The following is a 21,683-nucleotide window of genomic DNA, read 5'->3' as shown; positions in this document are numbered from 1 at the left end:
CTTTCCATCAAGTTTAGAATCCCTCTGGTGCTGTCTAAAGCATTAAAGGGAAGGTGTCAATACTAAAGGACAAAACTTCCTATAAACCCTGGACATTAGCATGCATACTGACATTAGTAAATCTCCATCTTCTCACCATTTACCTTATGTCTTGTCTTGACTACAGTTCAGGGGCTGCAAAGCTTCTCCTGGAAATGTTAATGAATATCACTGTATCTTTTATTGTAGAAAAAAAGAAGCTAAACAGAACTCTGAGTATTTAAGATAAACGTCATATTAGAACACTACAATCTATACTAGAATCTATACCTATCTTTTACCTACACTGTAGTTTGATATACGGATAGATTTCATAGCAATGTTGCTAACCATCCTTAAAAGTAATATTTTACCATCATAGTAAAACCTTCAGCATTCAGCATTTTTACAACCTGTCTGCAGGAGTAGACTACTATTATTGGTTCAAAGCTAAGAGAGGCACTATTGTCAAAAATGCACCATGTTTGTATAAAAATATTCAAGTAAAAGCTATCAGTGTTTTAACAATAGCTTTTAATGAGAACGTCACAGAAAGCATCAATCCATAAAACATGCAAATACGGATTAACAATAGCACCTGCTCAGATAGCCTGGGATCAATGTATGTACATATGGAAAACAGAGTGACAATGCAATAGTGAGAGTTTTTATAAAAAGCATTTTTTCCCTAATTTGTGTATATTACAATATGTATTTTAATCAATTAATGGTATGTTCATTTAAACCCCAACATGTATTTCATATATTGTTACTTGGTAATTTTAAATCAGTGGCAGGGAGGTAACCCATATCACTGACAGGGCTACATATGTGTCATTCTGGTCTTCATAAGGGTGCCTAACATTTAATCATATATAGTGGGGGGGGGGGGGGGCAACAAAAATATTTGATGAATATTCTCTGTGTGGAATTGTGGAAGGGGAATTGATTATCATGGTTGATGGAGCAAAGAGTGAGTGTCAGTGCATGTTATTTTGGAATAAAATATATATATTTTTTCTGATGATAAAAAAAAATACATTATTGCTCCCCTCTCCGGAGGAAAGGATGGAAATTGCCAGGAAAACCTAGGACAGCCGACATTTCTAAGGTCACTTTTTACCCCTGATATAAATATTAAAATATTACAACTACAATAATCAGTCACCTGTAAAATATTGCTTATAATAAAGCAATGCATGACAGATTAAACAAGTTAGAACTCAAATAAAATCTTACAAAATATTTATTTTGATGTAACAGATGCTCACTTCTATTATATTACAAACATTTTTTAGTTAAAATTCAGTATTTGTGTAGCAACTTTGTAGTTATCCACCTTAAATGTGCAAAGTAAGAGCTGTTATAAAGTTGGGGATATTGCAGCTGGGATAGTTCATTACTTAGAATCATATCTGGAAAGCAACCACGACTAAATCAAAGGAATTGCAATGAACTTATCTGCCTTCTTGTTTGGTAATTAATATTTTACAGGCTGCTATCTGGTATCCCTGTCATATATTATATTACTGTACATCAGCCTATAAACTAAGCAACATCTGTGATAATCCTCCTTAAGTGAAGAGAGGGGAGGGAGCGAGGCAGTGACAGAGGCAGGGAGGGGACTGGTGTTTAGTGCTGAATGCTGCTTCATGAGAGAGAGGGATACAGGAGCTGCTGGGGATACTGAATCTGATATGGCTGCTGCAGCTGAGGGCAGGAACTAGACCTGCGCTGGAGATCCATGCTGCTTGCAAGTCAGATGCACAGGTTTGTCTTCTGCATATCTCTGGGTATATCATGGGATGTAGTGCACCTCTCTAGTAAATGTGCTTATTTCTCATGCATTATTGTAGGCTATTCTGTTGTTTCCCATCGGTGCCTGACTTACTGTGGGATAGCAGATCTGCATTGGTTTCTTTGCAATTCCGCCTATCGCTTACAAGCTGCATCCCATGTGTCTGTGAACCTGTGACAGTGACAGCTGTTGTTAGGGAACATAAGGGAGAGGAGTATCTTGTATCTTTTTTCACTTATTGGGTTGAGAGGTCTGGTCCTTATGTTAAACACCAGGGATGTATTGATTGCAGCGTGGCAGGTTTGCAGAGCATTGAAGGCCCTCTGGCTATCATCTGGTTAACCTCTTGTCTGCCACAGACACATTGCATGTCTACCAAATGATTAATAATGTAAACTGGCACTGTTTGCCACTGATGGTGTTATATGTTCGTTTTTTTATACCTCGTTCTCATTAGTGATTGATTTAAACTATTCTGTGTTTCTGAACTAGTCCCTTGCCATATGGCTTAGTATTTTAGTGCAGTATCCTGCACAGGTGACACAATGGGCAATTCATTTTTTTATGTCCTCATCTTCTTGGTATTCTACTCTTGACCTGCAATAACTTTGTTATTTTATGCCAGATCCAAGACTTGGCTGCCATTGGGATCTCCCTCAATGTGCCACACAGACTGCATTGTATACAAAACAACAGCTACTCGATTACTATGGCATAAGAAAAGATTCTGCTTGTACTGCTTTCCTAAAGCTGTAACTCTTCTATTTCATTATATGTTATTAGTATACAGAGAAACTACAAGAAAAACAGTTTAGTACATTCAGAATTTGAAACTTGACATTACCCAACGTGATAGCATTTGTTCATGTTAATTGTAAATGCATAAATTGTGCTTTAGTATCTATGGAAAAATAACTAGTTATGTATGAAGGTGTCTCTGTGTGTCCACACACACACACACACACACACACACACACACACACATATATATATATATATATATATATATATATATATATATATATATATATATATATGGACAGTGTATCTATCCTGCTATTCATTTTATATGTGAAATCTCTGTGTTTGCTCATTTGGAGGTCTGTTTTCCTCTATAGATGCCTGTATGCTTGTTAATATAAAAGTGTATACAACCATTTCAGTATAGACATCTGTGTATTAAAAACATATATGAATACATTTATATGACACATTTAGCTAAATATGTATTACTGTAGCTAGGAAAGCCCTTTCATTATCACAGTCATCATCATTATTACTATTATTGTAATTGTTATTGTTACTATATGGGAATGTCTGCTGTATGACTCATAGTATTTGGTGTTCCTTGTGGCACCTGTTAACTGTCTTCCTTGCTTTTGATTGTCTTTTTGTTATATAACAGCACACACTCTTAAATCCCCCTAGCAAAAAAGCAATGCCACTGTTATTCATTTCATACCAAGTAGATTTCTGAAAATTACAGTTGAATAGTGACTTTTATTGAAATATATCCTGTTTGGCCAATACATATAGTTTAAAAGCAAGTCAGATTAGTTACACACTAGTTATTGTTTTATTCTCTGGGTAGGTTACGTATATTTAAACATGTGTAGAATAACTAAATGCCAAAATAAAAATCAGGTTAGTGCTAACATATGTGTGTTATTTGAAGATACATGAATTAATGTGCTATATTCTGCAACCACCATTTCTGACATTTAGTGCCTTGTGAATGCTTAATGTTTGGTAAACAACTGATCTATGTTTCCAGGGCACAATGTTTGAAAACAGGGGACATTGATTTACCAGCTATTTAAAGTAGGGTTCACCAACCTTTCGATTAGGGTCCATAGTAAGGCTCTGTAATGCTTTTTATTTACCATCCCATTATATGCACACAAAGTATTCTAATAAAGCATTTGTGTAAATCTCCTATTACATTTCCACATGTCAGTTTGCAACACATAGAGCACATTACTAATGCATGTAGTTGACATTTGAAGTTAAATAAGATTTTTCTCATTGTGCCTGTGTCATTCCTGTCCTGTCTAGGTGAATAGCATTTATTTGCAGATTTGTAGCTCTGGTTCTTATTGGGAATATAGAGAGAAAATGTAAAAATATTACAGTGGAAATATCACCATGGTCACTGGTCACGGAAATATTGTCAGCACAGAAATGTAGCTGGCAATATTGCTGCTGGTGAAGGAAAACATCTCTTAGCCTTAAAGGGACATGAAACCCAACATTTTTCTTTCATGATTCAGATAGAGAATACAATTTTAAACAACATTCCAACGTACTTATATTATCTAATTTGCTTCATTCTTTAAATATTCTTTGTTCAAGAAATAGCAATGCCGATGGGTGAGCTAATCACATGAGGCATCAATCTGTAGCCACCAATCAGCAGCTACTAAGACTATTTAGATGTGATTATCAAAAAAGGATATCAAGAGAATGAAGCAAATGAGATGATAAAAATAAATTGGAAAGTTGATTAAAATTGCAAGCTCTTTCAAAATCGTGAATGAAAAAATATGGGTTTCATGTCCCTTTAATCCCAAACCCTAAAAATAACCACAACCCTACTCTCTTATTCCAAATAGTTACCTATATACAGGAGTTATGAGTACTGGATTTGCATATTTGGTAGTCGGCACACAGGTAGACTGGCAACCATGCACAAACAACCATATTACTTATTTTGTATTTACAAATTGGATTAAGCACTTTACTTTTTTATAAATATATAGATTAACTATAAATAAGCACGTTATACAAACTGTGTGTGCATTTGTAAGCTGTTTTTAATGTTCTAATTATGATTACAGTATACATGATTATTTAATTATTGTTTATGATTGTGTCACCATGCAATTAATTGTTAGGCTTCACTTATATCATAGAATGTTTTTTTTTTGTTTGTTTTTTTGTGTGACTGTGTATTTTTAAAGAAGAGTGATAATATTGTTTACATAGATAGTATATAACATCAGTTAAACAGTGCATTGCAAATGATCAATATACAAACTGTATGTTTTAAAGTAGTTAAAACTATAATTTTGACAACCCACATGAATATATAAATCTGGTCTCCTTTACTATAGCCAATCAGCGGCTACCTGTAAATAAGACCCTGCACAGATTTTAGCACTTATTGGGCATAATCCAATCCAACCTGGAGCTAGATAAACATTGAAGTGATTTTAACCAAGTATGGTCTCGATCAGTGTTTCTCAACCTTTTTGTAGCATTTACCCCTGTAGGTATACACTTGTTTCCTATGTACCCCAACTGTAAGTACAAATATTATTGATCTTTTACGTTATTAAAAATGAAAATCATGTGGTGCAAACTCGTGAAATCAAGTGTATAAGATATATTAATGAAGTAAATATATAGGAATCAGGTTTTTGATTTGTTTTCCGGAATTTAATATTTGGCAGTATTACAACAGAGAATAATAAACACATAAAACACAGATAATATAGTCTACTGATATTAATAATTATAGGAAATGACTGTGCTTCTTACATTAAAAAAAAGAGGAAAATAAACTTTTCTGCATGAATAGGGAATTCATATTTATGGTACCATCTTTTTATATTAACTATTTTATTATAACTATTTCATACACAATTTATCTGTCTTGTTTCATTGGGGCATACTTCAGTATCATGCACTTTACATATTTCACAGTGGCACATTTAACTGCCACTTGTCTCTGTGACACTTGGTCACAGTAATACACTTTCTCAGTTCAAATCAGTAAAGCTCAACTCCAGCCCTCATATTTCACTAACAAGCCAGAATCTAAGGTTTTACCAATTTGAGGTGAATCAGTGATTGAGTAGTGGTCTAACCTAAGATGGAAATACTCACATTCTTCCCTGTTAGAAGTGCTTGAAGGTAAAAATAAGAAACACAGCTTTCTTTGATATGTCAAGTTTATGATAACTATATCAGGAAAAACAATAATGAAGGCAAATCCATGGATTACCCCTTGCCAATGCCCCAAGTACCCCCAGAGGTACACATACCACAGGTTGAGAAACTAGGGGCTATATTACAATTGGAGAGATATTTATTGCTCTCGCGCTAACTCCGTTAGAAGTACATTTTTTGAGCGCGCAGAGTTTTTGCATAAGTGGTAATCCAACATGCGCAAAAAGACGAACTTGAAATATTGCAACCGTGTTAATGCATTACTCCATAGACTTAAATTTTTTTATTTCCCAACAAGTCGTGCAAACCCAAGTGTGCAAACCCGATATGAAATATGAATATTTCACATTCCAATGGTGTTCATATAGAAGAATATATTCTGTTTAATCATAAATAAATATTTCTACATTTATATATTATGGTATTTTGGTACAATATATATCTATACCTATATATGTATATATGATTATTTATAAGTATAGATATATACATATATATATATATATATATATATATATATATAAATACAAGAACATTGAAATGTGAAATAGTTACAGTAAATACATAAACACTTTTTTAATATGAATATTGCATAAATATGATTTTACATGTTTTCAGCTACTTGACTGCAAGGGGCTCCAATGCACTTATATAGATGACTATATATATACATATGTTTTCTGTGTGTATATGTATGTAAATACATATATACACATATAAATACATATATACACATATAAATACATATATACACATATAAATACATATGTACACACAGACATATATACAGTATATGCACTTATGTAGAAGTCTATATATGTATACATGTTTTCTATGTGTATAATTATGTATGTAAATACATATATTCACATATAAATACATATGTACATACAAACATGTATATATGTATATGTATATATATATATATATATATATATATATATATATATATATATACATATTTATACATGTATGTATCTCTATGTTAAAGCCTTACTTTTCTACCGCAAATCAGCCCTTATAACTTCTATTGCAATTTTTAAAATAATTTATATTTGTGTTATTATAAGTGTAACTGTACTTTTAATATATAATTTTGATGTGTTTCGTACAACTTTTTAGTCGAGTGTAACAGTTAACCAGAGCTCTAAGTCTAGATATGCTGACGCCCGTTAAATTCACTTTTACTTATACAACTGGAGATAGTTGCAAAAAAGATACACAAGTAGCACTCAAATCGCATAACTGGGATGGGATTTAAGTGCTACTTTTGTATGTTTTTTGCAACTATCTCCAGTTGTATAAGTAGGGATAGGCACAGAAAAAGGCTATGGCGGACATTTTCCAAAGTACAGACCTTAGTGAAAGACACCAAGGTACATTTGAATTTAAAAACATTATTTTAAAGGCTTGGTGTTATTATACTGATGCAGATACCACTGATCCTATAACCAGCCCTCCTCTGGCTATACCCATGAGCCAGTGTCACTACTGTGTCATTATATAGAGCTGGGTGTTATTATACTGATGCAAATACCACTGATCCTATAACCAGCCCTCCTCTGACTATACCCATGAGCCAGTGTCACTACAGTGTCATGATATAGTCTGGGTTTTATTATACTGATGCAGATACCACTGATCCTATAACCAGCCCTCCTCTGGCTATACCCCTGAGCCAGTGTCACTACAGTGTCATGATATAGTGCTGGGTTTTATTATACTGATGCAGATACTACTGATTCTATAACCAGCCCTTCTTTGGCTATACCCATCTGCCAGTGTCACTACTGTGTCATTCTATAGCACTGGGTGTTATTATATTGATGCAGATACCACTGATTCTACAACCAGCCCTTCTTTGGCTATACACATGTGCCAGTGTCACTACTCTGTCATATAGCGCTGGGTGTTATTATACTGATGCAGATACCACTGATTCTATTAACAGCCCTTTTCTGGCTATACCCATGTACCAGTGTCACTACTGTGTCATTATATAGCGCTGGGTGTTATTATACTGATGCAGATACCACTGACCCTATAACCAGCTCTTGTCTGGCTATACACATGTGCCAGTGTCACTAATGTGTCTTTGTATAGAGCTGGGTGTTATTCTACAGATACACGTCCAGTATTTCACTCAGACTTTATTTATTCCATAACTTATCACCCAATATCGCTTGCAGTCTCTTGACAAGCCACTAACTTTATTCACACTACATATTTTTTTAATTCCTATTATTTAATCAGAAAGAAAAGATATACAGTACTAAGGTTGTGGTGGACACTGCAAGGGCTAGTCACAGACATCAGAGTCCGTGTACGGCCGTACACCCTGTGTATAAGTTAAAGTGTTTGTTAATACACAGCACCTTTGGCCTACCTTTTATTTATTATTTTTTATAAGGCCAGTTGTGCACCAGTACAAGCCCATCCCAGTTTATTTAAATAAGTAGTGCCATCACTCTCACATTTTTTTAGTGCCCGTTTCATTCAATACACTCAAGCCAACACATTTACTTTCAACCTGTAATATGTGCGCTACTTCCGAAATGTACAAAGAGCAGTGATAAACCCCTTTTTGCTCCTGTGCAATAGTTATCTTATGTAGAGTATTACAAGGTCCAACAAACTGCCTCTCTTGTAACAGTGGGGAAAAAAAACACAATTTGTAAATGACAGGAAAAGCGAGTTAAAAAGATAATAAACATACATTGATTATTTATTTTTTAATAATTTTTTTTTCAATCCAGATTGAGTAAAAAAGTATTCAAAATATACAATTTACAAGTAGTTAAATACAACACTGAATAATTATTTTAATAGGCTTAGTATCTATTTTAATGGGAAATTTTATGATGAATTTTGTCATCACATGCCTTTTCATTGATTCAATTTTATACAGATTTTAAAATAGGTCACAGACTTTCAGCCTCATTGTAAATGTATTTCACAGCAATATACACTAGCATGTTTCCTTTTATTACAGAACGTGAAGCTAAAAAAAAGAGTGCTGTATTATGGTTATTTTATTCTTTCTTTCTTTCTAATCAACAGACACAGTTAACAAGCTAATTTAGTGTGCCACTGTCATATTTCAAGGCAACACATTTTTTTCTGGTTCGCCAGTGAAGTTGTTGACTCTAACTTTTCTAAATTTTGTTAAGTAAGAGAAAATTTTGAATTTGAATGTTATAATTAGGTATAGGATATGACTTGCTGTTTAGAGATGGATAGCCAAGCATCCGTGTGTGTATGGGGGGGGGGGGGGGGGTAATGCATTAGGCTTTCTAGGGAGATATGGAATGGTCCCAGGTTAATTTGAGGGAAAAAGGGACATAAATGGGACACAAATAGGGTTGTCAGGTGTCCAGTATTCATCTGGACAGTCCAGTATTTTAGCAGGCTATCATACTGGACACTTAAAAGTCCAGTTTTTTTTATAGTCCATGAGTTTTAACTGTGTAATGATTTCTATGCCTGAATGCATCACAAATATGGAGCAGAACTAAGTGAGGGGTTGTCAAGTGGTCCCAATCTCTACTGGTCACATGGGTTACTGGCAACCAAAAAGGTAAAATTATTGATTGCTATGTTACTGACAGCCAAGGGGTAAAATGACTGCCTAGTTGTGAAACATATTGATGATAGGATCAAGAGAGGGTCTAAGGCAGAGCTTTGGTGAGGGGGCATCTTATGATCCTACTGACCGTCATGCCCAGTCACCTACAGATTGTCCAGTATAGAGTACAACTGGCACCCCTAGACACAAAGGAAGATGGAGCAGTGGGAAGAGCCCTGTCTTAATGTGTTTGTGTAAAGCACTGAGGTATACATTATTTTTTCCAATTGTTTTTGTTAACCTGGCAGTAAGCAAATTATCTATCTATCATCTATCTTCTATCTATCTTCTATCTATCTATCTATCTATCTATCTATCTATCTATCTATCATCTATCTATCTATCTATCATCTATCTATCTTTTTTTCATCTATCTATCTTCTATCTATCTATCTATCTATCTATCATCTATCTATCTATCATCTATCTATCATCTATCTATCTATCTATCTATCTATCTATCTATCTATCCATCCATTATGTCTTTAAATCATTTAGGAGCTAAAAGTAAACATTTAGACACGTTTTTTTTCATCCTTGTCTTTTGCGATATGCTTACATTTAATGTATCAGTCATTATGAAGAAATTATATCCCCATCCCTGTTTGGCAATCTGTATTAATTTACATGAACAAATGTCTTTGTTTTCATAAATTGTAATATGTTTGGGTTTTTTCAGGCTGTTGCTCTATAGATTGTATCTGAGACACTAAGCCATCTGTGTTTTTTGCATTTGTACTGGCAGCAATCCTTACACCTAACAAATATAAAATAAAATAATAGATTTGCTATTTAAGTTAAATTATTATGATTATACTTACGTGTTCATTTCTGACCGTAAGTTATCTATTAATAATTTTACTAATATTTTTTGGGGCTATTTTTGAGATGCCACCTGTATTTTACAAAAGAGATTTAATAACCTAGGTGTCAATAGCACCTAGAAAATGGTGCCCAGGCCCTAACTGGAGGTTTGGGGCTGATAACGCACTTCTTCCTATTGCCCAGCATGCACAGCGTTGCATCACTTCCACTTGGTTTCCCCATGTTCTCTATAGCTAGACTCAGCATGCCCTTTTTCTTTCCTCCATGGAGTGACCCTAAGGTAAGGGTCCGTCCATTCACTGCTGTGTATGTGTTCAGGGCAATCAAGAGTTAAAGGTAACAAAATACGTGGAAAAAAAGGGCATTCATTTTAATTATAATGAAAATAAAACCAAGCAAAACTATGTTTTACGGGAAGAACTTTATTTAAAGATACATACGCAACAATATGACACAAAATACCAACATTTCCTAGTAGAGAGGCACACAAAATTAGTATAAATTGTTAATCAGTGAACTAAAACCATCTACATACAGACCTGAAGCAGTGGCTCTCAGCCTTGGCCACACAGTCTGCTGCAGTGCATGGAGACAGTAACTGAAAGGGGCACTAAGATATTGCCTCCTTGTGCTGCTGAAGCTAACATCATGCTAATAACTGTGCACGGCATGCAGACTACAATCATGTAGTGCCCAAAATATAAAACAATGACAGCTACAGCATTGGCAGTGAGTTATTTCAGCCCTAGTCTAGCAGGCAGGTGGGGCCTGCCCTGGGCCCCTCACGCTAGTGACCCCTATCTACACTTTCTCTCTTGGTTCTGGGAGATTGAATGGAGAGGAGCTTGCAAGTATTAAAAGTTCCAATTGGCTCTAGGTGACAGTGGTGCGCTGGGAAAATCACCACAGATGTGTCATTCAGCTTAGTCTAGTGTTAGCTGTATTAGGGTTTGTCTGGGCATACCCGGCACACCCTGTGCGCATGCCTATGTATACCATATGTGTTATAGTAGATCCTAGATTCTCCATATATATTTAAAGACATTTGTCAAGCCCTGTTTTAAATTATTAGTTACATCAGCACTTTCTAACTGATGCAACGAAGGCCCCCAAATCACTCTTTAAGAAGCATTTAAGTGATGGTAAATTTTAGCATTTAAAAAACGCTAGGATTTACCATCACTAAAAATAAAGGCAACCTTCATTTATCAGTTAGCTTAGTAAGTACCTCCGTCTGCTCACAGCAATGAGGTGAGGTTTCCACCTCTTAGACAATAGCCGTGCTTGTCTACGGCATAATGCCAAAGCGCAAGCATAGCTATTGGCTAAGAGGTGAAAACGTCACCTGATTGAAAAAAGGGAGCAAAAAGTACCTATTTTTTAAACTGGTGAATGACCTTTATCTTTGGTGATCGTTAATCCTAGCGTTTTTGAAATGCTTGAATTCACCAGTACTTTAAGAACCAAATATAGCTATTAACAAATAATAATATATTTTCTAAAAAAAGACCCAGTGGCACAGGACTAGATTTATGTAAAGGTTCTTAGAACTATTGTTCACCCTCCAGAGGGCTCTTTTGAGTTGTTTGCCCACGCATTAAATGTCCCCAAAAAACATATTTTTCCTGGGGTCACAAAAACAGCACATTCTGCTTTTTCATCCCTGAGTTAGATAATAAGAAATAGACAATAGACTGATGAGGTTACAATAGAAGAACGTACTTCTCTCTGTAATCAGTAAAAACCCTTTTGCATCATTAAATATAATTTCAGGGTAAGTTTAAGCATTAGGGAGCACCTATATAGTGACCTATTTCTGCATTCTGCTGTGCCATATGCTTAAGTATGGATTTAAATAGTGTTGCAGTAAAGAACTTTTTAATGACACTTTGCTAGCAGGGCATAGATAATTATAACTATGTTTGAGCCTTAAAGGGACAGTCAACACCAGAATTTTTGTTGTTTTAAAAGATACATAATCCCTTAATTACCAATTCCCCAGTTTTGCATAACCAACACAGTTATAATTATACACGTTTTACCTCTGTAATTACCTTGTATCTAAGCCTCAGCAGACTGCCCCCTTATTTCAGTTCTTTTGACAGACTTGCAGTTTAGCCAATCAGAGCTGACTCCATGGTAAATTCACGTGCATGAACTCAATGTTATCTATATGAAACACACGAACTACTGCCCTCTAGTGGTGAAAAACTATCAAAATGGATTTAGATTAGAGGTGACCTTCAAGGTCTAAGAAATTAGCATATGAACCTTCTAGGTTTAGCTTTCAACTAAGAATACCCAAGAGAACAACGCAAATTTGGAGGACAAAAGTAAATTTATAAAGTTGTTTAAAATTACATGCCCTATTTGAAACATGAAAGTTTTTTTTGGACCTGTCCCTTTAAAGGAATATGAAACCCAAATTTTTCTTTTATGATTTCAGATAGTACATGCCATTTTAAACAACTTTGTCATTTTCTCCCTATTTATTAATTTGTCTTTGTTCTCTTGGTTATCTTTATTTTTAAATGCACGGATTGTAAGCTTAGGAGTGCGGCCCCGTTTTTGGTTCAGCACCTGGACTAACACTAACTGATTGGTGGCTAAATGTTAGCAAGCACTACCCAGGTGCTGAAACCAAAATGCGCCGGCTTCATAGCTTAGTTTCCTTCTTTTTCAAATAAAGATACCAAGAGAATGCCAGACAATTTCATAATATGAGTCAATTAGTAAGCTGCTTAAAATCATAAAAGAAAAAAGTTTGGGTTTCAAATCTTTAAACATACAGTACATTTGTTGTACTTTAATATTTTCACTAAATCTCCATTAATGTAGCAAAAATGTAGCTATCCATTTTACCATTTGAAAGTATAAAAAGTGAGATGAACTGAAAATGCTTATTAAAATATCTATCCTCTCTCTCTCTCTCTCTATCTATCTATCTATCTTCTATCTATCTATCTATCTACTATCTATCTATCTATCATATATATATATATATATATATATATATATATAATATATATATATATATATACATACATATATATATAGTCCTATATCCAATAAGGGACTGCACTCACTGATTTGGTTAAGAAACCTTTATATCTTTATTATGGTAACGTTTCGGGGTTCACACCGGCCCCTTCTCAGACCTGTGAACCCCGAAACGTTACCAAAATAAAGATATAAAAGGTTTCTTAAACCAAATCCAGCGAGTGCAGTCCTTTATTGGATATAGACTGTGTACTTGATTGACTTTGACACCCTGGTGGATGACCACACAGATTGGAGTGCATGACACAAACGGAGGATATACATACATATATATATATATTATATATATATATATATATTATATATCATTATATATATAATCAGGGTGGATTTGATTTAAATCAAATTGATTTAGAAACATGGTTTAAAATTGTCATTTAAAGGGACAACTGAATCCTGATTTTTTTCTTTTGTGATTCAGATAAGAGCATGACATTCTGATTTACTCCTATTATCAAACTTTCTTCATTCTCTTGGTTATCTTTATTTGAAAATGCAAGAAAGCTTTAGATTGCCGGGCCCATTTTGTGATGAACAACCTGGGTTGTTCTTGCTGATTGGTGGATAAATTCATCCACCAATATAAAAGTGCTGTCCAGAGTACTGAACAAAAAAAGCCTAGTTGCCTTCTTTTCAAATAAAGATATCAAGAGAATGAAGAAAATTTGATAGTAGGAGTAAATTAGAAAATAGGCTTAAATTGCATACTCTATCTGTAATACACGAAAGAATTTTTTTTTTGGTTCAGTGCCCCTTAAGTCACTAGCAGAATTTAAATCATGATTTTCTACATAAGGATTATATTTTGATTATTTTTCCAATTATATCAGAAAATTACTGATTAGTTATATACCATTAGAAATACATAGATAGATCATTTAAATTATGACATTATTTGGGATGTGAACTATCTCCAGTTTGATAGGTTCATATTTTCTATCAAACTCTAACAGCTGTACTTTATTGAAAGACAAAATGTTTACCATAATAATAACATAATTAATAACAAAACAATCAACATTATTATTTTCAATGTTTAATGTGTGCCCCCTCCTTCATCACACTTCCGTCCTAGATCTATTCCACTCCAAACAATCTTCCATCCGTTTAAAGGGACATGAAACCCACAATTTTGCTTTCATGATTCAGGTAGAGAATACATTTTTTATTAACATTCCAATTTACTTCTATACTCTATTATCTAAGTAAATTAGAAAGTTGTTTACAATTGCATGCTCTTTCTAAACATGAAAGAAAAAATGTGGGTTTCATGTCCTCTTTAAGCTTCTTTGAAACTTAGTAAGAGTTATTATGATTATTTTGTATCTTGATTCTGTGTACACAAATCTTCAGGGGAGCATTGGCATTTATAGGGAAGTAAAGTAAACTTGATGATACAGATAGAACATGCAGTGCTACACAACTTTCCAATTTACTCCTCTTATCTAATATGCTTTGTTCTCTTGGTATCCATTGTTGAAAAGCATACATAAGTATACTCAGGAGCAATGCACTACTGTGAGCTAGCTGCTTGTCATTGGCTCAAACAATGTGTTCACCTAACTCCCAACACAGCACTGCTCTCCTTCAACAAAGGATACCAAGGAAAATTAAGTAAAATTGGATAAAAGAAGGTAAATCTGAAATTGTGGTGCTCTATCTGAATCATTAAAGAAATGATTTTAGGTTATTGTCCCTTTTATGTTTATTTCTCAACTCTGTATGTTCATTTTATAACATTTTGTTCTGAAGAAGACTGCCGACAGAACTTCAAACCAAGAATATGTGATAATATATTCTAGACAGAAAATGTAAACAATAAGCTGATAGAAACCACTTTGAGAGCATTACATTTTGAATGGATTATATGGAATTAATTTACCAAAAAACTATACATTACAGTCATGAATATACCAGCATCATGCTACTTAATTAAAAACGAATCCTTATTTCAGGATGAATAACGTGGATTATAATGTACCTTAAATAGAAAACCATATTTAAAGGGACACTGTACCCAAAAATTTTCTTTTGTGATTCAGATTGAGCATGAAATATTTAAGCAACTTTCAAATTTACTCCTATTATCAAATTTTCTTCATTCTCTTGGTATCTTTATTTGAAATGCAAGAATGTAAGTTTAGATGCCGGCCCATTTTTGGTGAAACAACCTGGGTTGTCCCTTGCTGATTGGTGGATAAATTCATCCACCAATAAAAAAAGTGCCTGTCCAGAGTACTGAAACCAAAAAAAAGTTTAGATGCCTTCTTTTTCAAATAATGATAGCAAGAGAATGAAGAAAAATTGATAATAGGAGTACATTAGAAAGTTGCTTAAAATTGCATGCTCTTTCTGAATTACAAATGAAAAAATTTGGGTTCAGTGTCCCCTTTAAATAGATTTGTCATCAAAAAAAACAATGTATTAAAAAAAATCCTATTTAAATAAAAACAAAATACTGATTTTTATCCACCCTGATATATATACAGTTTTAATCAGAATTATTCATCCCCCATCGCAACTTAAGTTTATTGACAACATTGACAGACTTTCAGCATGTTTGCAATGAACAAATCAAACATAAGCAATTGAAATAGCTCAAACACAACAAAAGCTTCAAGTGTTTCCCCCCAAAATCAACTGAAAATGCAACTTTTAATGAATTCTGCAGTCTCAAAATTATTCAACCCCTTCATGCCAAGCATCGTTAGTACGTAGTAAAGCACCTTTTGCTGTTAGGATCGGCTGCAAACAAGATGCATAGCCAGACACTAGCTTCTGGCAGCGTTCCTGAGGAATCTTAGCCCATTCCTCATGAGCAATGGCCTCCAGTTCAGTAATATTCTTGGGTTTGTGTGCTGCAAACCACCTTCTTCAAGTCCCACCAGATATTTTCTTTGGGGTTCAAGTCAGGTGACTGTGATGGCCACTGTAAGAATCCTCCAAGACTTCTTCTGCCAACCAAGCCTTGGTGGAATTTGAGGTATGCTTGGGACTTATGTCCTTTAGAAAGGTCCAATGAAAGCCAAAGCTTCAGCTTCCTCACAGACTGCATGACGTTTTCCCTTAGGATTTCCTGATACTTCAATGACTACGTCTTGCCTTCCACACGCTGCAGATTTCCAGTGCCCAAGGATGCAAAGCAGCCGCACCGAGCATCACCGAGCCAACACGATGCTTAACTGTAGGCAGAGTGTTCTCTTCAGTGTATGCTTCATTCTTCTTCCTACAGACATAACGCTGATCCATCGGGCCAAAAAAGATCCATGTTTTGTTTCATTGCTCCAGAGAACAGAAATCTCAAAACTTCTGTGGCTCATTTAATAAGATTTGAGTTGACTTTTCTTGTGATTTTGGGTCAGTAGTGGTGTACATGGAGTTCTGGCAGTGGAAACCTTTTGCCTTTAGTACGCACCTTACTGTGAAAACTGAAACCTCAGTGCCCGTTGCCACCAAGTCTTGCTGCAGGTCTTCTGCTGTCACTTGATGGGTTTTCTAAACCTGCCTTCTCAGAAATCTGCTTCCAACGGTGTCTCATAGGATACATCTAGTGCCTTCACTATCTTTTTGTATACTGTTCTTTGATTGTGAAGGGCGATGATCTCTTCTCTGAACTTTTTGGACCATTATTTTGACTTAGCCATATTTCTAATATACAGTCAAACGTGACACTCAACAAACCCCTAGCCAATTCAGGTATTTCATGTGTTCTAGCTCACACTACACCTGGTGCAACTAATGAAGTCCTTTATTAGTTTCATCAGGTATGCTTGAAGACAACACCTGTTTTGCATATTTGTGCTGTTGTGAGGGATTCTATTCAGGGGGTTTGAATAATTTTGAGACTGCAGAATTCATTAAAAGTTTAATTTTCAGTTGATTTTGGGGTTGAAACCACTTGAAAGCATTCGTTGTGTTGAGCTATTTAAATTGCTTTTTTTTTATTGTTAATTGCAATTTTGACAATAAAACTGATTTGCAATGGGGGTTTGAATATTTTGATTACAACTGTGTGTGTGTGTGTATATATATATATATATATTATATAATATATATATATATATGATATATATATTATATATATTATATTATACATATATTACTGTATATGCATTAGTATCACAGAGAAAAAATGGTATGTATGGTACTCTGAGATACAGGTGATCACTTAGATAAGAATATGATTTCATACAAGTGTTTTTTTTCAAATTCTTATGCTGTTTAATACTTACCCCTATACTAATAAATAATAATTATGTGCAGTATAAATAGGTACAAATCCTCAAATACAGAATTCCACAGTCCATGCTTTTTCTGAGATAAGTCACAATCTTCTCTGCCTGTGTCTTCGTTTTTGTTTTTTGTTCTAAAAGGCAATTAATAGTCTATATTTATTGAAAACATCAAATATTACTTTTCGGATTACAGTACTATGCTATCTTTCTGAGTGAACCTCTGTATACAGAAGTAATATGATAATGATATAAAACTGTATAAGCTGTATTATGACATGTAAATATAGCCTAAATTAAATAAAATGTTGTTTTAAACTTGGTTTCATCCCCCTCTCCAAACTTTCCCATTTTGAAGATGCAAATATTTTAAAATCCTAACCTTTTTCCAGCCCCAAGCAGTTTGTATTAAGGGTTTTCTACATCTATTTTTCTAATGAATATTTGTATCCTAATATTCGTCAAATCTATATTTATTTTAATATATAGTAAAGTTTCATATCGTAAAAATATATATGTTATGGAATTATGCACTTACCTGCTCCCCCAAAAATAAAAATCACAATAGCTGTCTTTGTCCTGTAATAACTTTGAGTTGACTGTTTTTCCTTCACTTTCTTGTCACAACTCATTCCCAAATCTTCTTTATTTGGTTTATGTTCTTGGAATTCTGGAGAGACTAAAAAACTGTTAAGCAAATCACAATAAGCTCAACCTTCTGGTCTAACTAATCTCAAAAGAATAGTAGCATGCTTATTACAAGTTGAAAGTAAACGTGTATCACTCAAGCTTAATTTAATGCACGTCGGGATAGTGCACACCTCAGAGCTCTTGTAGTTACTGTTACGCTCAAATAAAATGTTGCAAAAAATACACTCAAAATATAAGTTTTAATATTGCATTCAAAAGTTATAAGGGCTCAAAGATATGTGGTCTCAGTTTTAGAACTGCGGCTTTATGTAACTTAGCGTTGCGAGCAAAAATGTTTTACTTTCAACTTGTAATAAGTGCTGTACCCAACGTGTGCAAAAGCCATAGTCGAGCGCAGGTTAGCGAGAAAGCGGGAGCAAATAAATACGCCGCTCCACTCCATAATCTAGCCCATAGTAAGTGTCAGTACAGCAAACAAATTGGATCATATGATTTTTCTTTTAGGTTTCCTTTTTACACCACTCAAATGTATCCTGTTTTTATCCATTGAAAAATATTTTGAAAAATTTGCCATTGAACCAATAACCTTTGAAAAAGGTCATGGACCCTACTATGTGAAAGTGCACAGAGTTTATTTTTCCTTTTTAAACAACCTGACAGATCCTTTGCAGACCCCTTTTCTAAACGCTTTATGTATTACTCTTAATAATATTTCTCGTATGAAAGACCCCTCTGGCACTTCAGTGTCTCTGCAGTGGGACTCTGAAACATGCTGTAGTGTATTTCAACTATCATAGAAACAGCATCAACTTATAATTGTGCCCCTGTGGGAAACATGATTGGGTTTGCAAATACTAGAATCAAAAGATTGTTTATTTAACCAATTTGTCAAAAAGCACATGTACAGCATGAATATTAAATGCAGCATAATGCTTATCTGTGAAAATTCAGCAGAAGCACCAGAAAAATTAACATTGATACTAAAATGTTTGGAATATTAAAGGACACTGAAACCCAATTTTTTTCTTTTGTGATTCAGATAGAGGCCCCAATTTTTCAAAGTCTGAGGGACCTGATCCGACAGTGCGGATCAGGTCACCAGACCTTGCTGAATACGGCAAGCAATAAGCTCGCCGTATTCAGCATTGCCACCAGCAGCTCACAAGAGCTGCTGTGCAACGCCGCCCCCTGTAGACTCGCGGCCAATCGGGCCGCCAGCAGGGGGTGTCAATCAACCCGATCGTACTCCGATAGGTTGATTTCCGGCGAGCAGTGAGTGAACAGGTTATGGAGCAGTGGTCTTGGTGAACCGCTGCTTCATAACTGCTGTTCTCTGGTGAGTTGCAGGCTCGCCAGAAACACGGGGCATCAAGCTCCATTCGGAGCTTGATAGATAGGCCCCCAGAGCATGCAATTTTAAGCAACTTTCTCATTTACTCCTATCTATCAATTTTTCTTTGTTCACTTGCTATCTTTATTTGAAAAAGAATGTCATCTAAGCTTCTTTTTTTGGTTCAGGCCTCTGGACAGCACTTTTTTCTTGGTGGATGAATTTATCCACCACTCAGCAAGAATAACCCAGGTTATTCACCAAAAATGGGCCGGCATCTAAACTTACATTCTTGCATTTCAAATAAAGATACCAAGAGAATGAAGAAAATTTTATAATAGGAGTAAATCAGAAAGTTGCCTTAAAATTGCAATGCTCTATCTGAATCATTAAACGTGTTTAGTGTCCCTTTAATAACAATTTTATTGGCTCCCCAATCTAATTACAGGACTTACTAGTGATTTGTTTTGGAATAGGAGTTTAGGTAGTATGTATACAATTATGTATTAAAGGGACATGAAACCCACAACATTACTTTCATGATTCAGCTTAGAGCATACAGTTTTTAAAACAACTTTCTAATTTACTTCTATATCAAATTCTGTTTGTTCTCATGGTATATTTTGTTGAAATGCTGGGACATAAGCTCAGGAGTGTGCACATGTTAGGAGCAATGTGTTATGGCAGCCGTTTTTGCAAGAATTGTATCTATTTTGGTAAGGTGCAATAGATGGCAGCACATCTTTTTCTGCCATATAGTGCTCCAGACAACCTACCTAGGTATCTTCTTCAACAAAGGAATAATAGAAGTAAATTGATTTTTCTTTTAAAGAGACAGTCTAATCCCAGAATTGTTATGTTAAAAAGATAGATAATCCCTTTATTACACAGTTATATATTAATATCATTTTTACCTCTGGATTACCTTGTATCTAAGTCTCTGCAGACTGTCCCCTTATTTAGTTCTTTTGACAGATTAACATTTTAGCCAATCAGTGCTGACTACATAAATAACTCCACGGATGTGATCACAATGTATCTATAAGACGACATGAACTAGCGCGGTCTTAGCTTGGAAAAAAATGCCCAAATGCACTGAGATAAGAGGTGGCCTTTAAGGGCTTAGAAATTAGAATATGAACCTATCTAGGTTTAGCTTCTCAACAAAGAATACCAAGTGAATAAAGCAAATTTGATGATAAGAGTAATAGGAAAGATGTTTAAAATTGCATGACCTAAAATAAAAAATAAAAATTGCAATGACCGTAAACATTAAAAATTATATCTGCTTCTGGCTTATTCATTCATAACTCTTCTATGACTGTTAACTGTTTGATAAGGATAACCCCTAAAGAATCTTTTTTCAGCACAAAAATGTTAAAAAAAATCTTGTGATTTATATTTAAATTGTTTTTTAGAGCAGAGAAAGAACAAAAAAAAAATATTTTTTTAAATATTTTTTTTTTTCACATTTGGTATATTATGACATACATCAAGTTTACAGAAAATTATAAGCGTACATATAATAAAATGTGTAATCTTGACCTTACAAATAACACCACTAAGCAAATAAGAGTATAGTATTGATGCTGACAGTAGAAGGCATTACAATATACCTGGGTATTTTTAAGTAAAATCATGCCAAAGGTTTCATGAAACAACGTTGTAGCAGATATGTGCTTGAACTACACCTTTACCCTTTACATAATAGAAGAAAGTAAAAGTAAAACTGCAACTTCAACCTTCTATGAATGAAGGGCCATCTGTTTTTGGACCTATTTAACTTGCTAGACTTAAGGTAATGGAGATTTTTGGGGAGTTCATGGGGTCACTCTTTGGACCTTGGAAACAAATACAGGTGATGCAGAATTATTAGGCAAGTTGTATTTTTGAGGATTAATTTTTTTTTTTTTTTTTTTTTTTTTTACAGAGATAATAAGAACATTATATGGCGTTTAGAGTATGTTTTTAGAACACCTATGTTGTCAGTATAATTCACTTCTATATACAAACTGTAACTGCCTTTAAAGAAAAACAAATTCTAACCTCATGTTTTTCATAATAAGAACAGTCAATAAATCCCCGTATATTAACAATTTGTTTTATAGAAGCAGCAGCTTTAAGTCTGAGCAAGCTTAACCTAAAATGTAATGTAAAATTTCTAAGGCAAAAATAGAGCAACTAGCCCTTTAA

At 34.4% G+C, this 21,683-nt stretch overlaps 1 protein-coding gene across 1 annotated transcript in view; it reads left to right on the top strand.

Annotated features, from left to right (window-relative positions):
* Positions 1–1,705: 1,705 nt before the first annotated feature.
* PLCB4 (phospholipase C beta 4) overlaps positions 1,706–21,683 on the top strand; it is a 788,735-nt gene continuing 768,757 nt past the window's right edge. Inside the window, 1 exon segment of the mRNA XM_053712158.1 lies at positions 1,706–1,788. The gene's annotated coding sequence lies outside the window, so the exon portion shown is untranslated.

The sequence above is a fragment of the Bombina bombina genome, chromosome 4 (genome assembly GCF_027579735.1).
Source record: "Bombina bombina isolate aBomBom1 chromosome 4, aBomBom1.pri, whole genome shotgun sequence".
Taxonomy (NCBI): Eukaryota; Metazoa; Chordata; class Amphibia; order Anura; family Bombinatoridae; genus Bombina; species Bombina bombina.
This window is presented reverse-complemented; position numbering and strand designations above follow the sequence as displayed.